At 35.7% G+C, this 23,225-nt stretch overlaps 1 protein-coding gene across 2 annotated transcripts in view; it reads left to right on the forward strand.

Annotated features, from left to right (window-relative positions):
- Nucleotides 1–23,225, forward strand: part of LOC129227453 (uncharacterized) — a 71,495-nt gene that overhangs the window by 33,088 nt on the left and 15,182 nt on the right. The window contains exon 1 of one of the 2 annotated variants that reach the window (XR_008580840.1): nucleotides 19,660–19,705. The exons of the other annotated variant lie outside the window; for it this stretch is intronic. The gene's annotated coding sequence lies outside the window, so the exon portion shown is untranslated. Of the gene's footprint in view, nucleotides 1–19,659; nucleotides 19,706–23,225 lie in introns of those variants that run through there. 2 annotated transcript variants of the gene reach the window in all.

Consider the following 23,225-nt stretch of genomic DNA (forward strand, 5'->3'; position numbering starts at 1 on the left):
AATGCAGGACATCTTCTTGGCGCATGACTTTTTCCACAATTTTCACACAGCAATTCGCGTCTTTGCGAATACGTGCGATTTTCCTTGTATTTTATTTACATCATCTAAATTAATTTTCTCAACTTTCTCACCCATTTCTGCCGCTTGCAGTTTACTTGGCTCGGCTGTTTTACATTCAGCCACGATTTCATACAAAGTTTTCTTATTTTTGTAAGTTTCCCGAATCAATCGCTCTTGTAACGATTTATCATCAAGTCCTTGAATTATTTTATCACGAAGCATTCGATCTGAAAGTACACCGTAGTTGCATTCCACTACTGCGCAGCGTAAACGTGAATAGTAATCCTCGAATTTTTCTTCACTTTTCTGGCTTATTTCCAGGAATTTGAAAGAGGCGTAAACTGCATTCCAATAACCTTCTTTACCATATTTTAATGCTTCTACATAATCGTTAAAATCTTCTCGCCAATGGTGCCAAGCCTCAGATGGATTTGAGAAGGGATGAAAAGCTGCTATTGTTGGAAGATTTGCAGCCTTTTTTTTTTTTAACTCCCGGACTCAGATTTTACAAATAAAAGGACTAATGAAGAGCACTTTTTGCTTCTAGTACTGGCTACGTGAGCACATTATACTCTGACACCATGTTAAGTATTGTATCAAGATTTTATTACCAACAATTCTGATCAGTAGGGTCTGGTGGGGGAAAGTGGTCAATGGGGTAAAGTGGTCATTTGTCAAATAAATGGCTATAGCTCGGAAATAAATGTTCGAATGAATGTGAAAATTTTATTATGGAGTAGGGCAGTTAGAAACTACATTTTGAGTACAAAATTTTACAACTGGCAAAATTTTATTTGGTAAAAAAAATATTTTGTGTAAATATGAAAAGTTTTAAAATCTAAACACCTCTTTTAACTTCCTTAGAAAATTTTGTTTGTTAGAGTTATGAACAGATTGACTGCATGGGAAGCTTCCTACATGTCTCAAGAACTCTTACTCATTAGCAGTTAGCTGAATCTATTTTAGATAATTTTTTAGAACACTTTAAGTAAGATGGGGTAAAGTGGTCATAATATTAGGCTTAACAAGTATTGTTCTTCTAATGTCACTTAATCGTTAAGTATAAGGCAGATATAAATTAAATATTAATTTCACTTAATATATATTGTTTTTACAGTAAATGGGGTGAAATATACGAGTATATGCGTATGCATAAGCATATACTCGTGTAGGCACGTATATAGACATATTCACATTAATTCACCAATAAATACGTATATGGTTATCTGCAAGTATTTTTAATCCATACAGATATACATTCGACTATACACGTAAATACTCGCTTATACGCGAATAAACACTGATATACTCAGGTAGACACATATATACTCGTACGTACTCGAGTAGACATTTACATACAAGCATATGATATACAAGTATACAGGGTGAGTTTAAACTTTTGGGCAAATTTTTAAAAAGTGTTAGAGTGGAGGATAAGAAGCAAGAATCACACATAAGGTCACAAACACAATATTGACGCGCTACATGCACGCAAATCCAGAAACTGATGGATGCAAAACTGGTTAAAAATTTATTACACAAAGACAATTTTACACAACATTTTAGGTCTCAAGAAAATTTTAAGGAAGAATGATGAAATTTGTGGGCTGCAGCTGGGATACTTGTGCGTCGCAATCACAAAGCACGCTCTGTTGCAATAACAAGACTTTTGAAAAACTTTCATCAGCTGCTGCGCCTTTGTTCCGATGCTTGTATTAGAGCTACTACAGGCCGTAACTTTTAACAACTGCTCTAAATATTTCTTAAAAACTAAAATGTTGGGTAAAATCATCTTTGTGTAACATATTTGTGATTTGTTTTGCATCCATCAGTTTCTGGCTTTGTGTGCATGTAGCGTGTCAGCGAACGTAAGTTACTTATAATTCTTTGCTTCTTATCCTTCCCTCTCACACCCCTTAGATTTTTGCCCAAGTGCTTGGATTCACTCTGTAGGCACACACGTATATACGTCTATACAGGTATATAATCGTGTTTGTACGTATACATACGTATACTCGTGCTTCACAATGTGAGTAGACACATACAAACACGCACTGAATGTATCCACGAGTTAAGTCGGGTATACCCGTATATGTGTGTATGTACATTTACACATCCGTGTTTACGTCTACTGTACGCGTATATACCCATGTATGCACGTATATACTCGAGATACAAGTGCATACACTCATATGATGTTCATTTACACGCGTATATACCCGTACATACACGTGACACGTATATACTCGTGTAGACACGTATACACTCCTGTAGGTAATCACGTATACATGCTTATATACTCGTGTATACCTACATGTAGTGGTGTATACACGTAAGTGTACGTATATACGTCTATACAGGTATATAATCGTGTTTGTACGTATACATACGTATAGCTCGTGCTTCACAATGTGAGTAGACACATACAAACACGCACTGAATGTATCCACGAGTTAAGTCGGGTATACCCGTATATGTGTGCATGTACATTTACACATCCGTGTTTACGTCTACTGTACACGTATATACCCATGTATGCATGTATATACTCGAGATACAAGTGCATACACTCATATGATGTTCATTTACACGCATATATACCCGTACATACACGTGACACGTATATACTCGTGTAGACACGTATACACTCCTGTAGGTAATCACGTATACATGCTTATATACTCGTGTATACTCGTATATACTTGAGTAGGCACGTGCATGAATGTATCTGATGCATACATGTATCTACTCATATATGAACGTATTTACTAATGTTTACACGACATGTATACTATACTCGTGTATACACACATATGCTTGTGCATATACTTGTAACTATAAAAATAACCGAAAAATACAAATATTAGGGTTGTTTATAATGATTTTGCATCTACTTTTAACTATGACCACTTTACCCCATGCTATGACCACTTTCCCCCACCCCATGGGGTATAGTAGTCATAAATACAAAGGGAAAAGAAAGTGCTATAACACTACTTAAATCAATATTTATTTTCATAAAACTCAATGTACCGTGTTCTTTATTAATGCAATATAAAATAAAAACAAAAAAAGTTTAAGTGTTTAAAGAATTTATTGTATTTATTATTCACCTAATTTGAAAACCTACGATTTTATGACCACTTTACCCCACCAGACCCTACAATTTTAAAATTAATCATTTCCAATATCAAGTTACGTGGTTTGTTTTCTCGATGTTGCCAATCTGCTAAAACTTAAAACATAAATACATGACAAAAAATAGCAAAAAGTGCTTAAAATAAAAGTGAGTTTCTAGACAGGATTTTGCACATCCAAGCGCTGGTACACACATTAAATTATCTTTTTTAACATCAAAGTAGTACACCTTATAGCACTGGAACAAATATTAATATTTTTAAAAGACTTTTAAATCACGCAATTTGCCGCCTCTAAAATTAAATTGGATTTCTAGTTAAATTCCAAACTATGTTTTGCACATCCAAGCACTGGTACACACACTAAATTATTTTTTTTAGCATTGAAGCAGTGAATCTTATGGCGCTGAAACAGGTATTCATACTTTAAAATTTTTTTTTCGATTTCGCAATTTGCCGCCCCTAAAATCTGCTGCCCTAGGCGGCCGCCTACCCTAGGAGCCGGGCCTGTTTTACTAGCAAATAAATAGTATTTGAGATATGAAGCGAAAACGGAAAGAACGCACCTAAATTCCAAGATGGCGGAGCGAGTTCTCCCTACTTCCGGCCATATTTTGATAGGAAACCCCGCAGAAATATATTCCTCTAATCATAATTATGTATAAAATCGTACTTTGATTAAAAAAGATGGGGGTGGGAAATTTTTATATGGGATCTTTTCGTTGTTCGAGCTTCGGTTCGGTGAAAAGTACCAGATACACTTCTGCCGACTCCAATTCAACTTATTCAACTATTTTTAACCGTGTACTTTATATGATTAAAAACTGAGCTTATCTATGTATGTATCTATGTATCTATGTCCAAGTACTTAAGGGATGCGTTGTCCTATCGGATTCTCAAGCGGCTATTGAGGCGATAGCATCGATAAAGAGCTGCAAATCGCAGGAAATTTCTGAATGTCGCAGTTTCATTAACGATCTGGTGCAGCAGAATATAAAAGTGGTGTTGCAGTGGATCCCTGCACACTGTGGGATTAGAGGAAATGAGCTTGCTGATGCTCTGGCCAAGAGGGGGTCTGCTATTATTCAACTACCAAATGAGCCAGTCCCATTCAATGCAATAAAGTTATATATATAAGGAAAAAATCAAGAGTTTTTTTTTGGCAAGACCTAAAAGCTAGAAGCAACCACAAAGTTTGGTTTATAAACCGTGATTTTGTCCCTTCAGCACCAAGAGCAGAGTCAGTAGCTTTGTTTCGACTTTTAACTGGCCATGACTGTTTACCAAAAAACCTTCACCACTTGAGGATTGTCAAGAGTCCCAATTGTCCCCTTTGCAATTCAAACGATGAAATGGACATTCGTCATCTGCACACTTGCACCCAGCTTTCCAGACGCAGCCTGTGTGACTGTTATTGGGAAGCAAGAGAGCGTATCGGCAGCTAAATATTTCACTCTATTGTTCCTGTATTGTTCCTTGTTCTGTGTTTGTTTTTGCTATTTTGTTCTTTGTAACCTTTTCTTGCTGCCAGCCATTGGAAATAAAAAAATGTCCAAGCTTCTTCTCCCTAACGATAGTGAACTGACCATCGAACCAGGTATCGATGGATTCGTAATCTTCCCGTCTCTATGTTCGGCTATTTAACATAATCCTCTGATAATAATTAGCGGAAATATCAATTAAAAACTATTAGTTATGACACTCAGATTTCGACATAAAATCCCTATTTTTGGAAGGCTTTCCTCCATTCAAATTATTATTCAGTGCTTCATCTCAACTTTCCGCAACAATGCTTTTATTAAAATTTGTAGCGTGAGGAAAATCATTGTGAAGAAAGATCTGTTGCCATTTTTTTTCTCGAATATGAACAAATAAAATTCTGGCTTTTCTTTTAAAGGCTTTTCCTGTAACTGGGGGGATTTAAAATGTTTACTTTTTGATTTTTTTTCCGGAATCTGCAGCAAAATTTTACTGTTTTTTTTTTTGTTTAAGCGTGATTGTTGAACACGCGTCATTTGACCTAACTTTTATTTTCGAGGTAGACCATGCAAAGCCGGGCGACGCAGCTAGTTTAGTTATAAATGAGGAAATCAACGCATTAAAAGCACAAAGAGCAATAAAACTGCTGGAGTGCGCTTCAGAGTTATCAACAAGGAACAGTGCAAAATAGTTCTGTTTTTCAGAGTATAAGAAATCGGAAAAAAGAATAATGTATTCGAAACATCAGAAATTCATATTTTTTTCCCCCGGATTTCTTCGTATGCCATTTTTTTGTAGATGAAGGGGTTTCTTTTTTATTCCGAAATTAGTCTTGCCATTTTTTTTTTTGCTGTTCGTGTGCTTATTACGCACATTGATTCTCGCATTCATTATCTCTACTTAAATTAGGTATTTATTCCTCTCATTTCTGGTTTTGTAGCGGAAATGTTGAGATAAATTGAAGCTAACTTCAAAAAGGGCCTATCTCGAGGATTTTCAAAAAATTGACCTACTGCTTTTCATACATCAACTCATGCACTGTAGAACGTCCAAAATCCGAAAGTCAAAAATCCGAATGCACATTTCAGAACTTTTCTCAGCCGGAAATCAGCGATTTTTAAAAATGAGTTCAAGTAAGTTTTTCCTAATAGAAATTAGCTCGCATTTCTTTGTGTGAAATCGTGTAATTTCGAGAAGTTCATTCGACTTTCTTTGTTCTAATTACAGTGTAATAGTTCCTCACTAAGTACTGTAATAGTACTATAAATAGTTTTCATCTTTCTTTTATGTAAAGTAAACAGTAAGAGTTACTTTACGTTAAATTTCATTAAAAATTATAAGAATTCATTGTAGCGTTATCTAGTGTGTTGTGTGCTATGACCAAAAGTATTGGGACACTTTCAAAAACACACATCTTTAAGGATTTCTCGGTAAATAAGAGACCAATTGCTTTGTAACTTTTGTCACACAAAAGGTATGTTTCAGCTGTCATTTTCCTTTAAAAGTTATATCACCCAAGCATTTAGGGGATCAGCAACAAATTGAAGAAAACAAAAACGTTTTCTAATTATCGTTCATCGTAAATAGCTGAGAATAAGCAGAAAATTTGAGAAATTACTTACCTTACTATGTACAATCATTTTACGCACTTTCGAGAAAATACCACTGATATTCATGAAGATATAAGCATTTCTCTCAGAACAACGAATTTTATTGGAAGATTTTTTGCTCATAATACGCAAGGTTTTCCATCAAAACTTACCAAACTTTCAGAAAACTTGACAGCATACAAGTGAAGTATAATACTAAAATTTAAAATTAAAATGTTGAAAATTTGATAAAATATGAATGTTTAAAGCAATTACTTTTTCTCTGCGCATGCGAGAAAGATTGCAATTTATAACTTTCATAACCTAAATCCCAACTACACTGCTCAAAACAATTAGGGGAGCACATGCTTTTAACAAAATTACGCAAAGATGTATACTAATAAGTAACATAACATGAACAATTCATAATTTAAAACCTACCACGAAAAAGAAAAAGTTATGTGCAAATCTGTGTTCATGACGTCAAAAACCAGAAAAAGGAGATAAGGGCAGAAATCGGGATGTTCCAGAAACGTCTGTTTTATTGCCGTAACTGTAAAATTCGATTGCACAGTATTTTTCTTGAGACAAGGTTACTTGAGAATGTCACAACAATGTGATTTACCGGAATCCATGACATGGCGTGTTATAGGCAGACTGGAATCCGGGCAAACATAATGTAGTGTCGCGGACGTTGTTGGAGTCTCTAGAAGTGTTGTTGCAAGGCTGTGGAATCTGTTCCAAGAGACAGGAAATGTTAGACGTCGATCAGGGCAAGGTCGGCCACACGCCACTACAGCAACTGATGACCGGTATGCACTGTTAACAGCCCGTCGAAACAGAACAGAGAATGCTACGCAGCTGCAAAGACAGTTGCTCTTGGCAATAGGACGAAGGATGTCCATTGTCCAGCCAAACAGTACGTACTCGGCTTCATGAGGGAGGGCTCTATGCACGTAGGCCAATGATCTGCATTCCGTTGACCCCACGACACCCTGCGGTCCGAAGAAGATGGGCTGCGGAACATCGAGATTGAGAGCAACATGATTGGAGCCAAGTGCTGTTTACAGATGAGTCCCAAATCAGTCTGGAGTGTGACATCCGACGTGTTCTGGTATGGAGGGACAGGGGCACTCGAAATAACTCCGCATTTATTATTGAAAGGTCACAATACAGGTGAGTTGGTTGGATGGTATGGGGTGGAATCAGCATAGGCGGACGTACGGACCTGCATATCATTCGGAATGGCACTTTGACGGGCCGAAGGTATGCAGACGAGATACTGCGACCTCATGTCCTCCCTTACGCTGGAGCCATTAGAGATTCCTTTGTTTTCAAGGATGATATTGCCCGACCGCATTGAGCTCGTTTGGTGGAGAACATGCTTGAAGCTGAAACAATACAGCGTATGGAATGAACAACGTGCTCTCCTGACCTGAATCCAGTCGAGCATGTTTGGGACATGCTCGGACGACGCATTGCTGCGCGACCAAGGCCGCCTGTTACTGTTCGAGACTTGGAGATTGCACTTCTTGAGGAGTGAAACAGTATTCCCCAAAATCAGATCGATAACCTCATCGCATCCATGGCAAACAGGTGAGCAGCAGTCTTAGCTGTTCGAAGAGACCAAACACCCTACTATAACTTATGCATCATGTCTAAACGGTACCTTTTTTTATAGTTTACATGTAACCAAATTAGTGCCATAAATCATCTTTTTATGTTTTTTCCATATTTTCAAAGAATTAAAGCTTAATTCCAAATTTTTTTACGTCTTTTTTCTGTACTGCTTATTGATACGCGTGTACTATCCATTGTATGCAAATACGTGGCTGTCACGCTCGGTTTTGAGCTCCCCCAATTGTTTTGAGCAGTGTAGATTATCCGACTCATAATAAAATTCCAGTTCAATATCTTAAAAGTTGAGAAAGTTATCAGAGATAAACTTCAACGAAAAGAAATGATATTAAGCGAAATCAATCTTTTTTATGGTCTAAAAATTAAATTTTTTTTAAAGATGTACCATGAAACTTGAATCTTTTTTTTTCATTATGATTTAATTTTGATTTAAAACTTTGAACATATTAAGTTTCACTCAACGCTAAATGCTGTCTCTTTGCGCCTTGTATGCTGTCTCACTGTGTCCATGCGTGGGGTACAGTAAGACGAAATTTGACGTTTCCTTTTTACTTCCTTTTACAAAAAAAGGAAGTATTGTATTCGCGAAAAAAATTTCACTCAAAAATCGACCTTAATTTCCATTTTACTCACCCCCGAATGAATGTTGAGTTTTTTTTTTCGACTCGACCACACGTGGATAAGTGCCCAAGAACGTATAGACACGTGAAATATCCATTTTGACGATTCACGAGTTAATTACAACGAATTTTCCCGTGACGTCTGTATGTACGTATGTGCGTATGTGCGTATGTATGTCGCATAACTCAAGAACGGTATGTCCTCGAAAGCTGAAATTTGGATCGTAGACTCCTAGTGGGGTCTCTAGTTGTGCACCTCCCCTTTTGGTTGCATTCGGGTGTTTCTAAAGGGGTCTTTTGCCCCTTTTTGGGGGCAAATCATTGTTAATTTCGATATAAACTCAAGTGGTGTTATAATTTGACGGACACTTGGCGATATATCGCCAGTCTTCTGGTCGCCAAGTTTTGTTGTCAACTAGGCGACAAATTTGGCGATTTTTTTAAAAAAAATTTGCTTCAATTTGCCCACTGTTGGTGATATTTAGAGAGTAAACTATTGAATCACATTAAAAATGCCAATAATGAGGAAATGACATTAAATTGGAGTAAAAGGAAGTCATGTGATGCACACATCAGCTCGTTTTTTATATTATCTCAAAAACTTGAAACCATAGACTAATAATAAGAATATACCGAGCTATGGCAATCCTTTTGCTGCTCTTAAACCAAACCATGTGACTGGTGGATATCCTAGCAACAGCGGGCGTTGATCGTAGCAGACGATCAACGCCAGCGAGAAATAAAATAAATAGAATTGATGGAACACGGAAGAATGATCTTTTATGGAGTCCGATTTGTAAATTTGTTATTCTAAGTTGTAAATATTTTGTTAATATAGTTAGTTTTTCGTTTAGACAGTATTGTGCATTTTCTTTAGTCAATTTCAATAACTCTCTAAGCATTAAAAGATGCAAGCGACCAAGAAGAATTGGCAAACGGTAAGATTTTTACCTACAATTTCAGTTTAAGATGCCGATTAGTACATTTTTGCGTTAACGCAAAACGTTTACGCTATTTCGTTCACGCCAACGCTGACAGCTCCAAATGAAATCAAAGTTACTGAAAATTGATCAAAAACTATTACTAATGTCAAAATAATGCATAACTAAAAGAAAAACAGTTCAATCTCTGCACCTGGAATTTTTTTTAAATGAAAACACATTGTCTTAAAATACATGTCGAGTGCCAAACTATAGATAATGCTGCCATCTAGCAACCATGCTGCCAAAGTCTTCGCCAAGCCCTTCCACCAGTCACATGATACATCTATGAACCAATTTTCTTCATCAGCAAGAATGAGAAAGCTCTGTCTACTCTTATTATTAGTCTATGCTTGAAACAGTAATGAAATGTTTTGTGTCTCAAAAATTTTTATACTTAAGCTGCATTACAAATCCACCTTAAAGTTTTTCTTATAGAATGAAAGTTTACCAAATTTCTTGAATTTTATACTTTTCGTCTCTCTGCTCACCACCCTCCCCTAACTGGTTTTGATAGTAATAAAACCTTTTCATTCAAATAGAAGCAACTTTTATTGATACTAAAACATTTTTTCTCTCTTTCACAGACATGCAAAGATGGAAAATGTGACTTAGGCAAACTATGAGAGGTCTTCTGCTCCACAAGACACCGCACGATAACTATTTCACAATTTGGGGAAAAAAATAAATCAAATTTCAAAATTGCATTCTTAATATCTTTTTTTTTAAAATAAGTCTCCTAGCCTAGGTACTACAAATTTCACAAATATTAATTTCCTGTAACAAAATGTAATTGTACGAATTATTTATGCAAATAATCTCTGCGATTGCGAATTTGTTTTACAGTGGCCGCCGCTTAATGAATCACATTTGTTCTAAGCAATTTTGATTCCATAAAGCGGCTGATTCAATAAAGCTAGATTTTATTATGTTTTTGACAATTTGATTCATTTAAAGCGGCTGACTCAATTAACCACTGATTCAACTAATCGGCGTCCACAGTATAACCATACCCGCTCTTGATGCCGTGCTTTTGCATTCTTTTCCAATGTGTTGAAGTCAGTTGAAACCATGAGTAGTGCTACAACAGAATGTTTATGTTAAAAAGTAAAGAATGTCAAATTTGAATCATCCTTTGTTCTTAGTTGATTGGAAGTGTTGTCACATCATTGCAATGCCACTGAATTAACCACTGATTCAACTAATCGGCGTCCACAGTATAACCATAACCGCTCTTGATGCCGTGCTTTTGCATTCTTTTCCAATGTGTTGAAGTCAGTTGAAACGATGAGTAGTGCTACAACAGAATGTTTATGTTAAAAAGTAAAGAATGTCAAATTTGAATCATCCTTTGTTCTTAGTTGATTGGAAGTGTTGTCACATCATTGCGATGCCACTGAATTAACCACTGATTCAACTAATCGGCGTCCACAGTATAACCATAACCGCTCTTGATGCCGTGCTTTTGCATTCTTTTCCAATGTGTTGAAGTCAGTTGAAACCATGAGCAGTGCTACAACAGAATGTTTATGTTAAAAAGTAAAGAATGTCAAATTTGAATCATCCTTTGTTCTTAGTTGATTGGAAGTGTTGTCACATCATTGCGATGCCACTGAATTAACCACTGATTCAACTAATCGGCGTCCACAGTATAACCATAACCGCTCTTGATGCCGTGCTTTTGCATTCTTTTCCAATGTGTTGAAGTCAGTTGAAACCATGAGTAGTGCTACAACAGAATGTTTATGTTAAAAAGTAAAGAATGTCAAATTTGAATCATCCTTTGTTCTTAGTTGATTGGAAGTGTTGTCACATCATTGCGATGCCACTGAATTAACCACTGATTCAACTAATCGGCGTCCACAGTATAACCATAACCGCTCTTGATGCCGTGCTTTTGCATTCTTTTCCAATGTGTTGCAGTCAGTTGAAACGATGAGTAGTGCTACAACAGAATGTTTATGTTAAAAAGTAAAGAATGTCAAATTTGAATCATCCTTTGTTCTTAGTTGATTGGAAGTGTTGTCACATCATTGCGATGCCACTGAATTAACCACTGATTCAACTAATCGGCGTCCACAGTATAACCATAACCGCTCTTGATGCCGTGCTTTTGCATTCTTTTCCAATGTGTTGAAGTCAGTTGAAACCATGAGTAGTGCTACAACAGAATGTTTATGTTAAAAAGTAAAGAATGTCAAATTTGAATCATCCTTTGTTCTTAGTTGATTGGAAGTGTTGTCACATCATTGCGATGCCACTGATTCAACTAATCGGCGTCCACAGTATAACCATAACCGCTCTTGATGCCGTGCTTTTGCATTCTTTTCCAATGTGTTGCAGTCAGTTGAAACGATGAGTAGTGCTACAACAGAATGTTTATGTTAAAAAGTAAAGAATGTCAAATTTGAATCATCCTTTGTTCTTAGTTGATTGGAAGTGTTGTCACATCATTGCGATGCCACTGAATTAACCACTGATTCAACTAATCGGCGTCCACAGTATAACCATAACCGCTCTTGATGCCGTGCTTTTGCATTCTTTTCCAATGTGTTGAAGTCAGTTGAAACCATGAGTAGTGCTACAACAGAATGAGTAGTGCTACAACTCACAAATGATGCTCTTTGGCCTTTGGCGCATCTTTCTACTGCGTTTCCACTTTATGATAAGCAAGAAGCTAATTAAAATTGCGCTCTACGCTTGCTATCAACCATATCGTTGCCAATACACGTGAGTAGAGTTGCGAATTAAATATTTTGCTCTGTGAATGGCAACACTGAATGGCATTTCATCATTTGTGATGTCATCGGCAATAAGCGTAAACAATGAAAGCGCACCGATTTAAGTAATTTTTAAGAAATATTAAACTTAAAAGTAAATTATTTAAAAAATGGCCAGATCCTATGTTTTAAAGCATGCTTTTTCATAAAAAAATTCTTTTAAAAATTTTGGAAACGACCCCATTATGAAAATCACAGTTTTGAAAACAAAATTTCGAGCGAAGAAAAAAAAAACACTCAAGAAGCCTTTAAGGGTTTATTTTAAGTATTTTCAAGCAGCAGAGAAACGAGAACTAAAAACACCTGGTCAAATAATCCCTACGGAAGTTCTGTGACTATTGATGAATGATACTCTATTTTGTTCACTTCTTCCAGAATATTTTGTTTAAAAACTAAAGCTATGGAGCGATTCCATGTCAGATCAGTCACCTTCTTGACCTCACCATTTCCGATTTTAACAAAATTTGGTGTGAGGGACACATGTGAGAAGATAAATAATCCTGCAAAATTTTAGAATTCTACTTAAAAAATTTTACGAAGTACACCGTTGTTAAAAAACTGAAAAAGACGAAAAGTTGTGTCATACAAATGACTGTAACCTCTCACCTAATTATAGTAGAATAAAAATTCAAAAACCATTGTAAAGCTAAAGAATAGAGCTTTCTATTGATATAAAACATAACTTTCTTACGACAGGTTTAAGTTTCAAGGTCGTTCACCGTGACTTTTGACCTTGAATGTTTCAAAACATGCCCCCTTAAAATTTCTGCAAAAATTACATTTCATAGCTCTGTCACTGTTCTTCCACTACACCAAAACTTAGACCGGGATTGCCATGGCAAGGTACTGAAAAAAAATCAGGGAGGTTCACATGTTTTACATTGTGGAATTCAATATGTCAGATCAGTCACCTTCTTGATCTCCTCACCATTTCCGATTTTAATGAAATTTCGTGTGAAGGACACATTAGACAACATAAGTAATCTTGCCAATTTTCAGATTTCTACTTCAAAAATTTTACGATATACAGAGCTGTTAAAAACAATGAGTTAAAAAGTTTGCAGTTGTGACATGCAAATGACTGTAACTTCTACCCTAATTATAGTAGAACAAAAATTTAAAAACCATTGTAAAGTTAAAGAATAGAGCTTTCTATTGGTATAAAACATGGCTTTCTATCGCGACAGGTTTAAGTTTCAAGGTTCACCGTATGTCAACGGTGTGAACGTTTTCAAGTGTTCCCCATGGTTCAATTTACCGTGAATTTTAACCTTGAATGTCTTAAAACACGCCCCCTTAGACTCTTTAAAAATGTACATATTATAGCTCTAACACTTGTCTTCTTAAACTTAGGCTCGGGCCGCAATGTCAAGGTACTGCAAAAGAAATGAGAAATATTTGCGTACTACTTTCCGTAACTCGAACTATTGATAATTCGAAGCGGCTGGCCGGTCGCATGGGACTTCAAGTTTTCGAGAGTCAACTGTATTTTCGTTAAATGTTTCACAATATTTCTGTCCTAATATTATTGTTTTAATTTTTGGCCGCATTATTATCATGAAGTACAAACAAAACTCTGCAATTATACGGGAAGCTTTGTCATAGGCTAAAACTTGCTGTTTTTATTTCCAAGATCTGTTGCTAATTACAGATAAAAACTACGGTTATCAAATAAAAGTTCTGTCACATTCTAGCTCTTATTTAAGAAACCTGTCGATTCGTCAAAATATGCATACTTTATGAAGGATACGCCCAAATAATTAAAACAATAATATTAGGAGAAAAATAATGAAAAGCATCTAACAAAAATTTGTAAACATTACTGATTTTTTTGCAGTCCCTTGCCATTGTGGTCCCTGCATACGTTTTGGTGTAGTGGAAGAACAGCGTTAGAGCTACAAAATACATTTTTTTTGAAGAAATTCCAAGGGGGGGGGGGGCGTGTTTTGAGATATTCAAGATCAAAAGTCATGGTCAATAACCTTGAAACTTAAACCTGAGGTGAAAAAGTCATGTTTTATATCAAGAGAAAGCTCTATTTTTTTGACTTTTCAATGGTTTTTGAATTTTTGTTCTATTATCATTAGGATAGAAGTTACAGATACAACATGTCACAACTTTCCGTTTATTTCTCACTTTTTAAGTTTTTAACAGCCCAGTATTTCGTAAAATTCTTGAAGTAGAATTCTGAAAATTGACAAGATTACTTATCTTGTCATATGTCCTTTACACGAAATTTCATTGAAATCGGAAATAGTGAGGAGGTCAAGGAGGTGACTGACCTGACATTAGGAATTCCACAATGTAGAACATGTGAACATTCCAGATTTTTTTTCAGTACCTTGACATGGCGATCCCACTCTACGTTTTGCTGTAGTGGAAGAATAGTGTTAGAGCTATAAAATATGTTTTTTTGAAGAAATTCTCAGGGAGCATAATTTGAGATATTCAAGGTCAAAAGTCACGGTTAACGACCTTGAAACTTAAACCTGTCGCAAGAAAGTCATGTTTTATATCAGTAGAAAGCTCTATTTTTAGCTTTTCAATGGTTTTTGAATTTTTATTCTACTATAACTAGGAGAGAAGTTACAGCCATTTGTATGTCAAAACGTTTTGTTTTTTCGTCCTTTTTCAGTTTTAATTCTAAAAATTGGCAGGATTACTTATCTTATCATATGTGTCCCTCACACGAATTGTCGTTAAAATCGGAAATGGTGAGGTCAAAAACTTATTATTTTTTTCATTGATTTGACGTTTAATTGTCCTATGAGCAGTGAGCCATGGTTAGGTTTTACTAAGATATCTTTACAATGGAATGCAGATATCAGGGTCATTGGGCTGAGTTAATGCTCACCAAATGCTGCTGAACTATTACAAGAAATGGTCCTTTTTTGACGTACAAAAAGCAATCGAAAATGAAGCGTTTACAGCAATAAGCCAAAAGCAACCTCGGTTTTCTGAAAAATAAGCATTGTTTCATAAAACAGGACCTATTTAATAACATTTACTGCACAGTATTTTTTTTTTTTCCTTTTTAATATTACCTTAAAATCAATGTGTGGTTGCTGTGCATCTTTCTCCGGTAGTTCTTTTATGTATCTTGAAAACAAGAGCCAATAAAAAAATCCACTACCATATTCGCTTCTCTCGACCCGAAATTAGTCGGAATTGACTATTTAAAACCAGGATGCAGACCAAAAGTTCTTTTTTGTTGACTAGTGCAACTGGTTTTTAGCGAAGTCTTATTCATAGGCGTGCGCAAAGTTTCAGAACTGGAGGCAAGGCCGTAGTCAGGATATTTTTTCGGGGAGGAACATGGTCGAGGCAAAGATGGTTCCAGGACATGTAATCAAGTGGGAAAATAGCATTTAAAAATTATGTTTAAGTTGCTTGCAAAAATTAAACTACAATGTATTTAAAAAATTCGTATCAAATAATTATTTTAATTAATTATTTCACTAATATTTGATAACTAATTTTATATTTCATCGGAACTATTTATTAGGGAGTTCACAAAATAAGAGGACTGCGTACGCTTTTACGGTCTATAACACTTGATACAGTGTTTATTACATGTTTGCAATTACAAATGCATGAGTCGGGGGCATTTAGAATAATTTTCAGGCAAATAAGTGAAAATAGACACAGTTGAAAAGTAATCTACACTCATCACCCCAAAGAAAAAATCAATATTCTTAAAGACTCACTTTATTAAAATCTACAAAATTAAGCATGTAATCAAAAGTATGATAGCATTAGAAATGATAGTTTTGCTCATGTAAATCTGTTATGTCTCTTGTTGAAGTGTACATCAAAGAATGTTTTTAAATTGTTATCCGTTAAGAAGAGTCTTTAGCAATCAGTAATAGACCAAGGTGTGAAAAAATAAGGACTTTTTGATTTTTTTTTTTTTTTTTAAAATTGTATGGTGGTGTGGAGGGAGTGGCGAAAAGAAGAAGGGGTCTGAATGAAAGAGGATTTGTATAACAAGGCCAAGTGATAATGAAGGAGGAATCGAAGGAAGAGTTTTGATTAGATTGTCTTCGTTTCTTTATTTTTTGAAGAGAATTGAAAATTTCGGGGGAGGATTTGTCCCGACGGTCCCCGCCCTGTCTACGGCCCTGACTGGAGGTACCACTATACCAGAGGTTTGGATAACCACTGGAAGAGGGGGGTAGGATCGTCGTGAAGACAACAAACTAGGAGAGGGGGAAATCGGTGGCATCCTGTCATCTGAAATTTTTCAAAAGAATCTTAAATGAGAGAGAGGAGATAGCTTCTGGATTAAAAGGGAATCATTACCACATCTCAGCATTAGAGAAAATGAACCTAATCGTAAACAGAATATTCACTCTGAAGAGAGGGTCTAGCCCACTAGAGAGGTCTGTGGGTACCTACTCCACCGGAGATTTTTCGAAACTACAGTTTTAAAACTGCATTTCAGAGTTCAGACTGTCTTTGATTTTGCTTGGAAAACAAGGTTCAGGGACGCTCCACCGTTCATTTTTCGAAACTTTTAAAGTTTTTAAAAACGCAACTGTTGTCTCCGACGATTATGTTTGGTGGGTGGAGGGTGGGCGGGGAGGGAGGGATCATGGACTTTCGCCACAAGTTACAGTTGTCATAATTGGAAAATCGTTAATGACGTGGGGAGAAGAGATTCGGGACCCACTCCTGAAAAAATTTCGAAATTGAACTCTTAAAACATTATTTTAGACCATCTTTGTTAACGTTAAGTACTGGAATTTTTTTGAAATTGAAGCTCCAGAAACGTAATTTTAATCTACTTTAAATGATTTTAGGAAGGGAGGGAGGAAGAGAGGGAGGGGGGGGGGGGCAGACTTCGAGGGTTCTCCCTTGTAAAATTTTCGACATTGATCTAAGATCCTGAAAGGAAATTTAAGACGATCTCCAACGGTATCTACGTTGATTTTATATGATTTGAAAAGCATTCAGCAAAGGGATTCTAAAAATAGGACTTATCGACAAAACAGAGTTACATTTTTTCACGAAAAATTCGTCCTGAAGAGATCGAGAGCCTACTTTGCTGTGTGCTAACGTCGGTACTGGTATTAGCTCTCTCCCGCTCTCGTTTGACTCAGGTTCAAATTAAGTCAAACTTTTTTATAATTTAAAGAATTCTCTGAAATCATATTAATATTTTTATTTGAAAAGAAAACATTAATTGCTATAAAAATGAACTCGAAGAGATTCTCTGAAAATGTTAGTTGCCGAATTTCCCCAATTTCAAAAGATTAATGTCTAAAGTCACAAATATTTTAAGTCAGGCACATATTTTCAATACGTGGATGCTTGAAAAGAATAGTGATACAACTTAAAAAATACCGAAATGAGATTTTTAATTGATAGTTCTTAAAAAAATTGATATTTTTTATGAAATAAAGACACACAAGAGTCGTAGATATATCAAAAGTGCCGGTAGATGGCAACTTTGATTAAAACCTAATTTGAACAAAATTTAATTATTATTGCTAGGGTCCTTAAAAGGCTAACTCCAAAACTGCAGGAAACAAACAAAAATAATAGTATTTTTTAAGGGGCATTGCAATAATTAGATATTGTTATGACTGAAACAAATATAAATTATAAATTGAAACAATTTATAAAATTCTCTCCTGAAAAAGTTACTTTTTTGGTTGTGTCACTATTTTTTTTCCAGCTGCGTGTTAGCATGAAACACAGGCAAAATAAAATGCAAAGCTAGATTACAAAATTTCACCTGAAAGTATAAATCTTGAAATTTCGAAATGGACGAAGCATAATTTAATAAAATAGCTATTAAACTCTCATAATTTTAAGAAGATTATATTGAAATTAACTAGACTAGTAAAGGGACTTTCAGATTTAGATTAGGATACCAGACTTAATAGGCTTAATATGTATAGCCTGGAGCAAAGGAGGATCAGAGGGGACATGATTCAGTTGTTTAAATTTATCAAAATGAATGATGTTGATGGATTAAATTTTTGCACCGAAAGCAGAACGAGGAGTCATTGTTTTAAGCTATTCAAATTTCAAGCTAACCTGGAAATTAGGAAAAACTACTATTTCAGTAGAGTTGTGGGCACTTGGTACAGCTTACCGGAAGAGGTGGTAATGAGCAAGGGTGTGGATAGCTTTAAGAGGGCCATTGATCTTCATTGGGGACTAATAAATTGACTAGGACCAGCCTAGCTGGGTCAAGATCCTGTTGCTGGTCGTCACATTTGTATTTGTATATATTGAAACTAAAAAAAAAAAGTTTAATTCATGAGTAACGAAAAGTCTCATTTTTCCATCATTGTTAAACAAACCAAGCGAAAAATTAAGGAACTGAATAAAAAAATATTATCTCTAAAAACATCATTTGCATCAATATTAAAATCGTTTGAAGCTCTTTCTTTTGCACGCAAACTTATGCACTTCACAGTTTCAGAACTAGTTGAATCAAAACGTTCAATCTATCAATGACCTTCATTAATGTTCCATCTGCGTACATTTTTTTTACATTTTGGCCATAATATTTTTCTCATTCTTAGGGGAAACCCCCCCCCCCCCCAAAATGTATTAAAATTTTTACTGTGTTTTCGGTTTGGTTAAAATTAAGGGGATATTTTACTCATGTTAAAGATTTTAACTAGTTTTAAAAAAATTAACTGTGATCCCCTTCGCAAGTTTCATGTCTCTCTCATTTTCATATTTTTCCCCGTAGCCCCCAAAATTTTTCTATAGCCCCCGTTGAGAAACGCTGCTCTAGATCAGGAAATGCAGAGAATCAATTTGTTTTAAAATCTCATAAAAACGAAACAAAAAATGTGGTATAATATCAAGTTTTAAAATAAATAATACCTACGTAATATCTTTATAGTCTTTTTCTTAACTTTTCAACATGGAAAGTGTCAGGGTGAGCCAATAGTGTATTTAGTAAATTTCAAGGATTAACGAAAATCCACTTTTATTATAATTGTTATTATTATTATTATTATTATTATTATTTTGAAATTCTCTTATTAATACGTTGGTTAACATATTAGTTATTCTAGCACGAAAGTAAAGGTTCTGCTTCTTGCTATACACCTGTTTTATAATCAATGTTAGATAAACAGCTGCAATAACGAATGATGAAACAAGCTATTTATTTAAAAGCGAAAAACAACGTATGTCGCCATCAAGTAAAATACAGTGTCACACAGAAAGCTATTTCATTTAGTTCAACAGCAATGAATTCACCTGTCTTCCAAGTTCTACTGATTCTGACTTTTGGGGTAAGATAGAAAATTTTTCAAAAAAATTTAAGAAATGAATTCGCCTGTCTTTCAAGTTCTACTAATTATGATCTCTAGGGTAAGATAGCAAATTATTCAAAAAATTTAAGAACTGAATTCGCCTGTCTTTCAAATTCTACTGATTCTGACTTCTGGGGTAAGATAGCAAATTATTCAAACACTTTAAGAAATGGATTCACATGTCTTTCAAGTTCTACTGATTCTGACCTCTGGGGTAAGATAACAAATTATTCAAGAAATTGAAGAAGGTTTACCTTTGAGAAATGAAAACTTTGCCGATGTGCAAAATAATGAAAATGAGAGAACATTATAAACGCATTTATAGCAATAAAATTAGACACGTGTTTGGGTAATTATGATGAACTTTTTTATCAGTCAAAAGGGATGGACTAGGAGTAGTACTGCAACATTCGATGTCGATGTTTTTTCCCGACTGCGCGTGTGCGACGCAAAGGCGGGTAATGGGTTTATAAGTCTATGTATGTATGTATGTCTGTTCCTATGTGGCGTTCTAGGGGCTAAACGCCTTGGCCAATTTTGGTAATTCTTACGTCAATCGATTTGTCTTAACCTTGGGAGTGTCACTAAACACATGACCGTAATCAAAATTCACCATATCAACAACCAGTTGCCATATTTTGTCAGTTCGGGATCGGCGCACGTTGGGTGTTGCACACTGTGTCGCACGCTAGGAAAATCATCAGTCTCACAGTAGGAAAATGTTTATTTGCTTTGAATTTGTTTGGAGATTGACGATTGAATATCTTATAGCCCAGTCAATAAAGGTTTCGTGTCGCAACTAATTTAGGGAAAGCTGAGTTTTTGCAGGATGTTAGCACATAAAGTAAACACTAAAAAGACACAAAGTCCCGACCCCCATCCCTCTTGCTTCCCCCCACCCCCTCCGAAACATTTCCAGAGCAGTACTAAGATTATACGCTTTTCGTGTTGCAACTACTTAAGAGAAAGCTGAGTTTTGGCAGGATGTTAGTACATAATGTATTCTTTAAAAAAGTACAAAGTCCCGACTCCCACCACTCTTGTTTTATTACATTGTTGATCCATTTCAAGAAAATGACTATTATCATATTATTATCTATAAATTTTGGTCAAACATTTCTTTCCAAGACGTAATGATAAAAAGCTATTAATTTCTTGAAGTTACTTTTGGTTGTTTTTGTTGTGAGATTTCTGGCATATGATTAAGTTGGTAAATGGTGAAACTGAGCTATCTACATAAAAAGTGTATGTTTCATAATTTGTATGTAACAGTGGTCTCCAACAATGTTTTCAGAAACCAATTTCTAAATATTTGGCTTACAATTTGTAACATTGTCATTAATCGTGCTCTTCGAGTTGTAACATTTCATAAAACAACGGGCAACACGGATCAGCCTCGCAGGCCGGATACGGCACCTGGGTCTTAGGTTGCCACCACTAGTTTACAATATTGTTAGGAGTGAAATAAAAAAGGAACAACCCGGTAACATCATAAATTTTCAAGCTGTACGCGCATAATCATAGTACTGAACTGATCAGTGTGCAATGTTTCGGAAGGAGGGGGGGGGGGGGAGCAGCAAGAGGAGTTGGGGTCGGGGGTTTTTACGCAGTCGGGTTTTTTCTTTTTATTTAATAATTTTTTATTAAACACCGGTGTTTTTGTTAAAACATCGATATTTTTGAGCAATCACGATTCCTTATTGTTCTCATTTGACTGTTTTTGGCGTTACGCTGATTTTTCCCACCGCCACCCTCCGCACCATCACCGTGGACCGGCTGGCTCCTCACGATGCTGCTCCTGTAGCGAAAGCCGTCTCCAGGTTGCATCCATGTCCTACACACACGCGCATACATACACAACTACACACACACACGCGCACACACACACAAACACATACACACAAACACATACACACACAAACACATACACACACATACACACATACAAACACACACACGCATACATACAGACACCCACACATACACACACATACACATACCCCCTACACACATTCATACACACATACACATAACCCGTACACACAAACACACATGCCTACATACACACACTCGTGATTGCGAAAAATATAATTTGAATTCAAGATGACAAAATTCAAATTAATTTTTTTTATAAATTTGATTAAAAAAAAAAAACACATTAAATGTGTAATAGAGAAGCGACATTGGGTTGGAAAACATCGATGCATCGGGTACTTATTCTTTTACATTGCTTAAAGTATCCCTCTCTCTCTCACTTAAAAAAGAAAAATGTGGGAACTCTTCATACACTGTGGTGTGTTCGTTCGTGAACTGATGAGATTAACCAATGTGGCTTCACTCACTGTAAAAACGATTCAGAAACGTTCCCGGGAAATAATGGGCAGCTGATGTGCCCAATTTCTACCAGTAACATATCTTGCAAAAACCAGGAACGCTTTCCGCTAAAAGTCAGTAACCTCTCTGAAATTAACCTCGAAACTTTATGAAGACGTGCGAAATCTGCCCTATTAAAGCCAGTCATGTCTCTATAACCTTCTAAAAAAATTATATAGGTTTAGTGTAATTGATTAGCACCTTCCTAATTTACCAAGAAGGCTCCATAAAAATCAGAGCGACCACGGCCAAAGCTATGCAAGAAGGAACCAAGCATATCTCTTGCCTGCAATTCTTGCCTCGCAAAGCTGTAGCTATCCATTGACTTTTTCGCTCTCATTGGGAGCTTAGTCAATCTGGACAGGCCGTAAGCAGCCTTAAGCCGATACACTTAATAAACACGTTCATTCAATCTTTAAACTGTTTGCTAAAAATACTTTCCACAACAGTGAAAAGTCTGCACGCGGGCAACTTGTAGCGATTCAGGAAACTTTTTTGTGAAGATACTTGTTTTTACGGGGAAATAGGTGAAAACGTGTGAAATCCCGAGACGTTCCACGGAAATAACCAGTAACGTTTCGGAATTTTTTTACAGTGCTCTTCGTTTCCATTATGTCATTAAAAGCGTTTAAATTTTCAACAGCGAGTACCTTATGAAGATAGTATTTTTACAGATGGTGCTACTTCAAATAAGGTTGAAATATAGCAGTACTATTTTTAAAACAGAAATAACTAAAAGAAAACCATCATCATAAACGAAAAAAATTCTGCACGCACCTTTTTCTGCAATTAGCTGTGGGAAAAGCGTCCATATTTCTTGCGCTCCGAACTAGTGATACGACATCGATAGCAAAAAAACATCGATGCTATTAATTAAAAGATCGATCTTTTTTATAAACATATAACGTACATTTTTCCATATATTAAAGACTTACACAAATGATAATCTCTAACAAATGTTTTAAACTGGGTCAATGAATTCTTTTGGCAGTGTCTTAATGCGCTAAACTCATAGCTAAAATTACAAAGACAAAATCTGTCAAAGTAAAATCCGTAATAGTTGTACAGAGAGAGAGAGAGAGAGAGAGATAGAGATGTTTCGATGTTAATCGATAGCAAATAACATCGATGTCTGCTTCAAAACAACGAGAACTTTTTAAACAACCCAATAGATAAAATTTATTTTCTGACTGAAATTTTATCATATTGCTCGTTAATCGAGTATACATATGTATTTCTTACGATTACTTATTATACAATATTTTTTTTTCATAAGGACTATG

Source organism: Uloborus diversus, chromosome 8 (assembly GCF_026930045.1).
Source record: "Uloborus diversus isolate 005 chromosome 8, Udiv.v.3.1, whole genome shotgun sequence".
NCBI lineage: Eukaryota > Metazoa > Arthropoda > Arachnida > Araneae > Uloboridae > Uloborus > Uloborus diversus.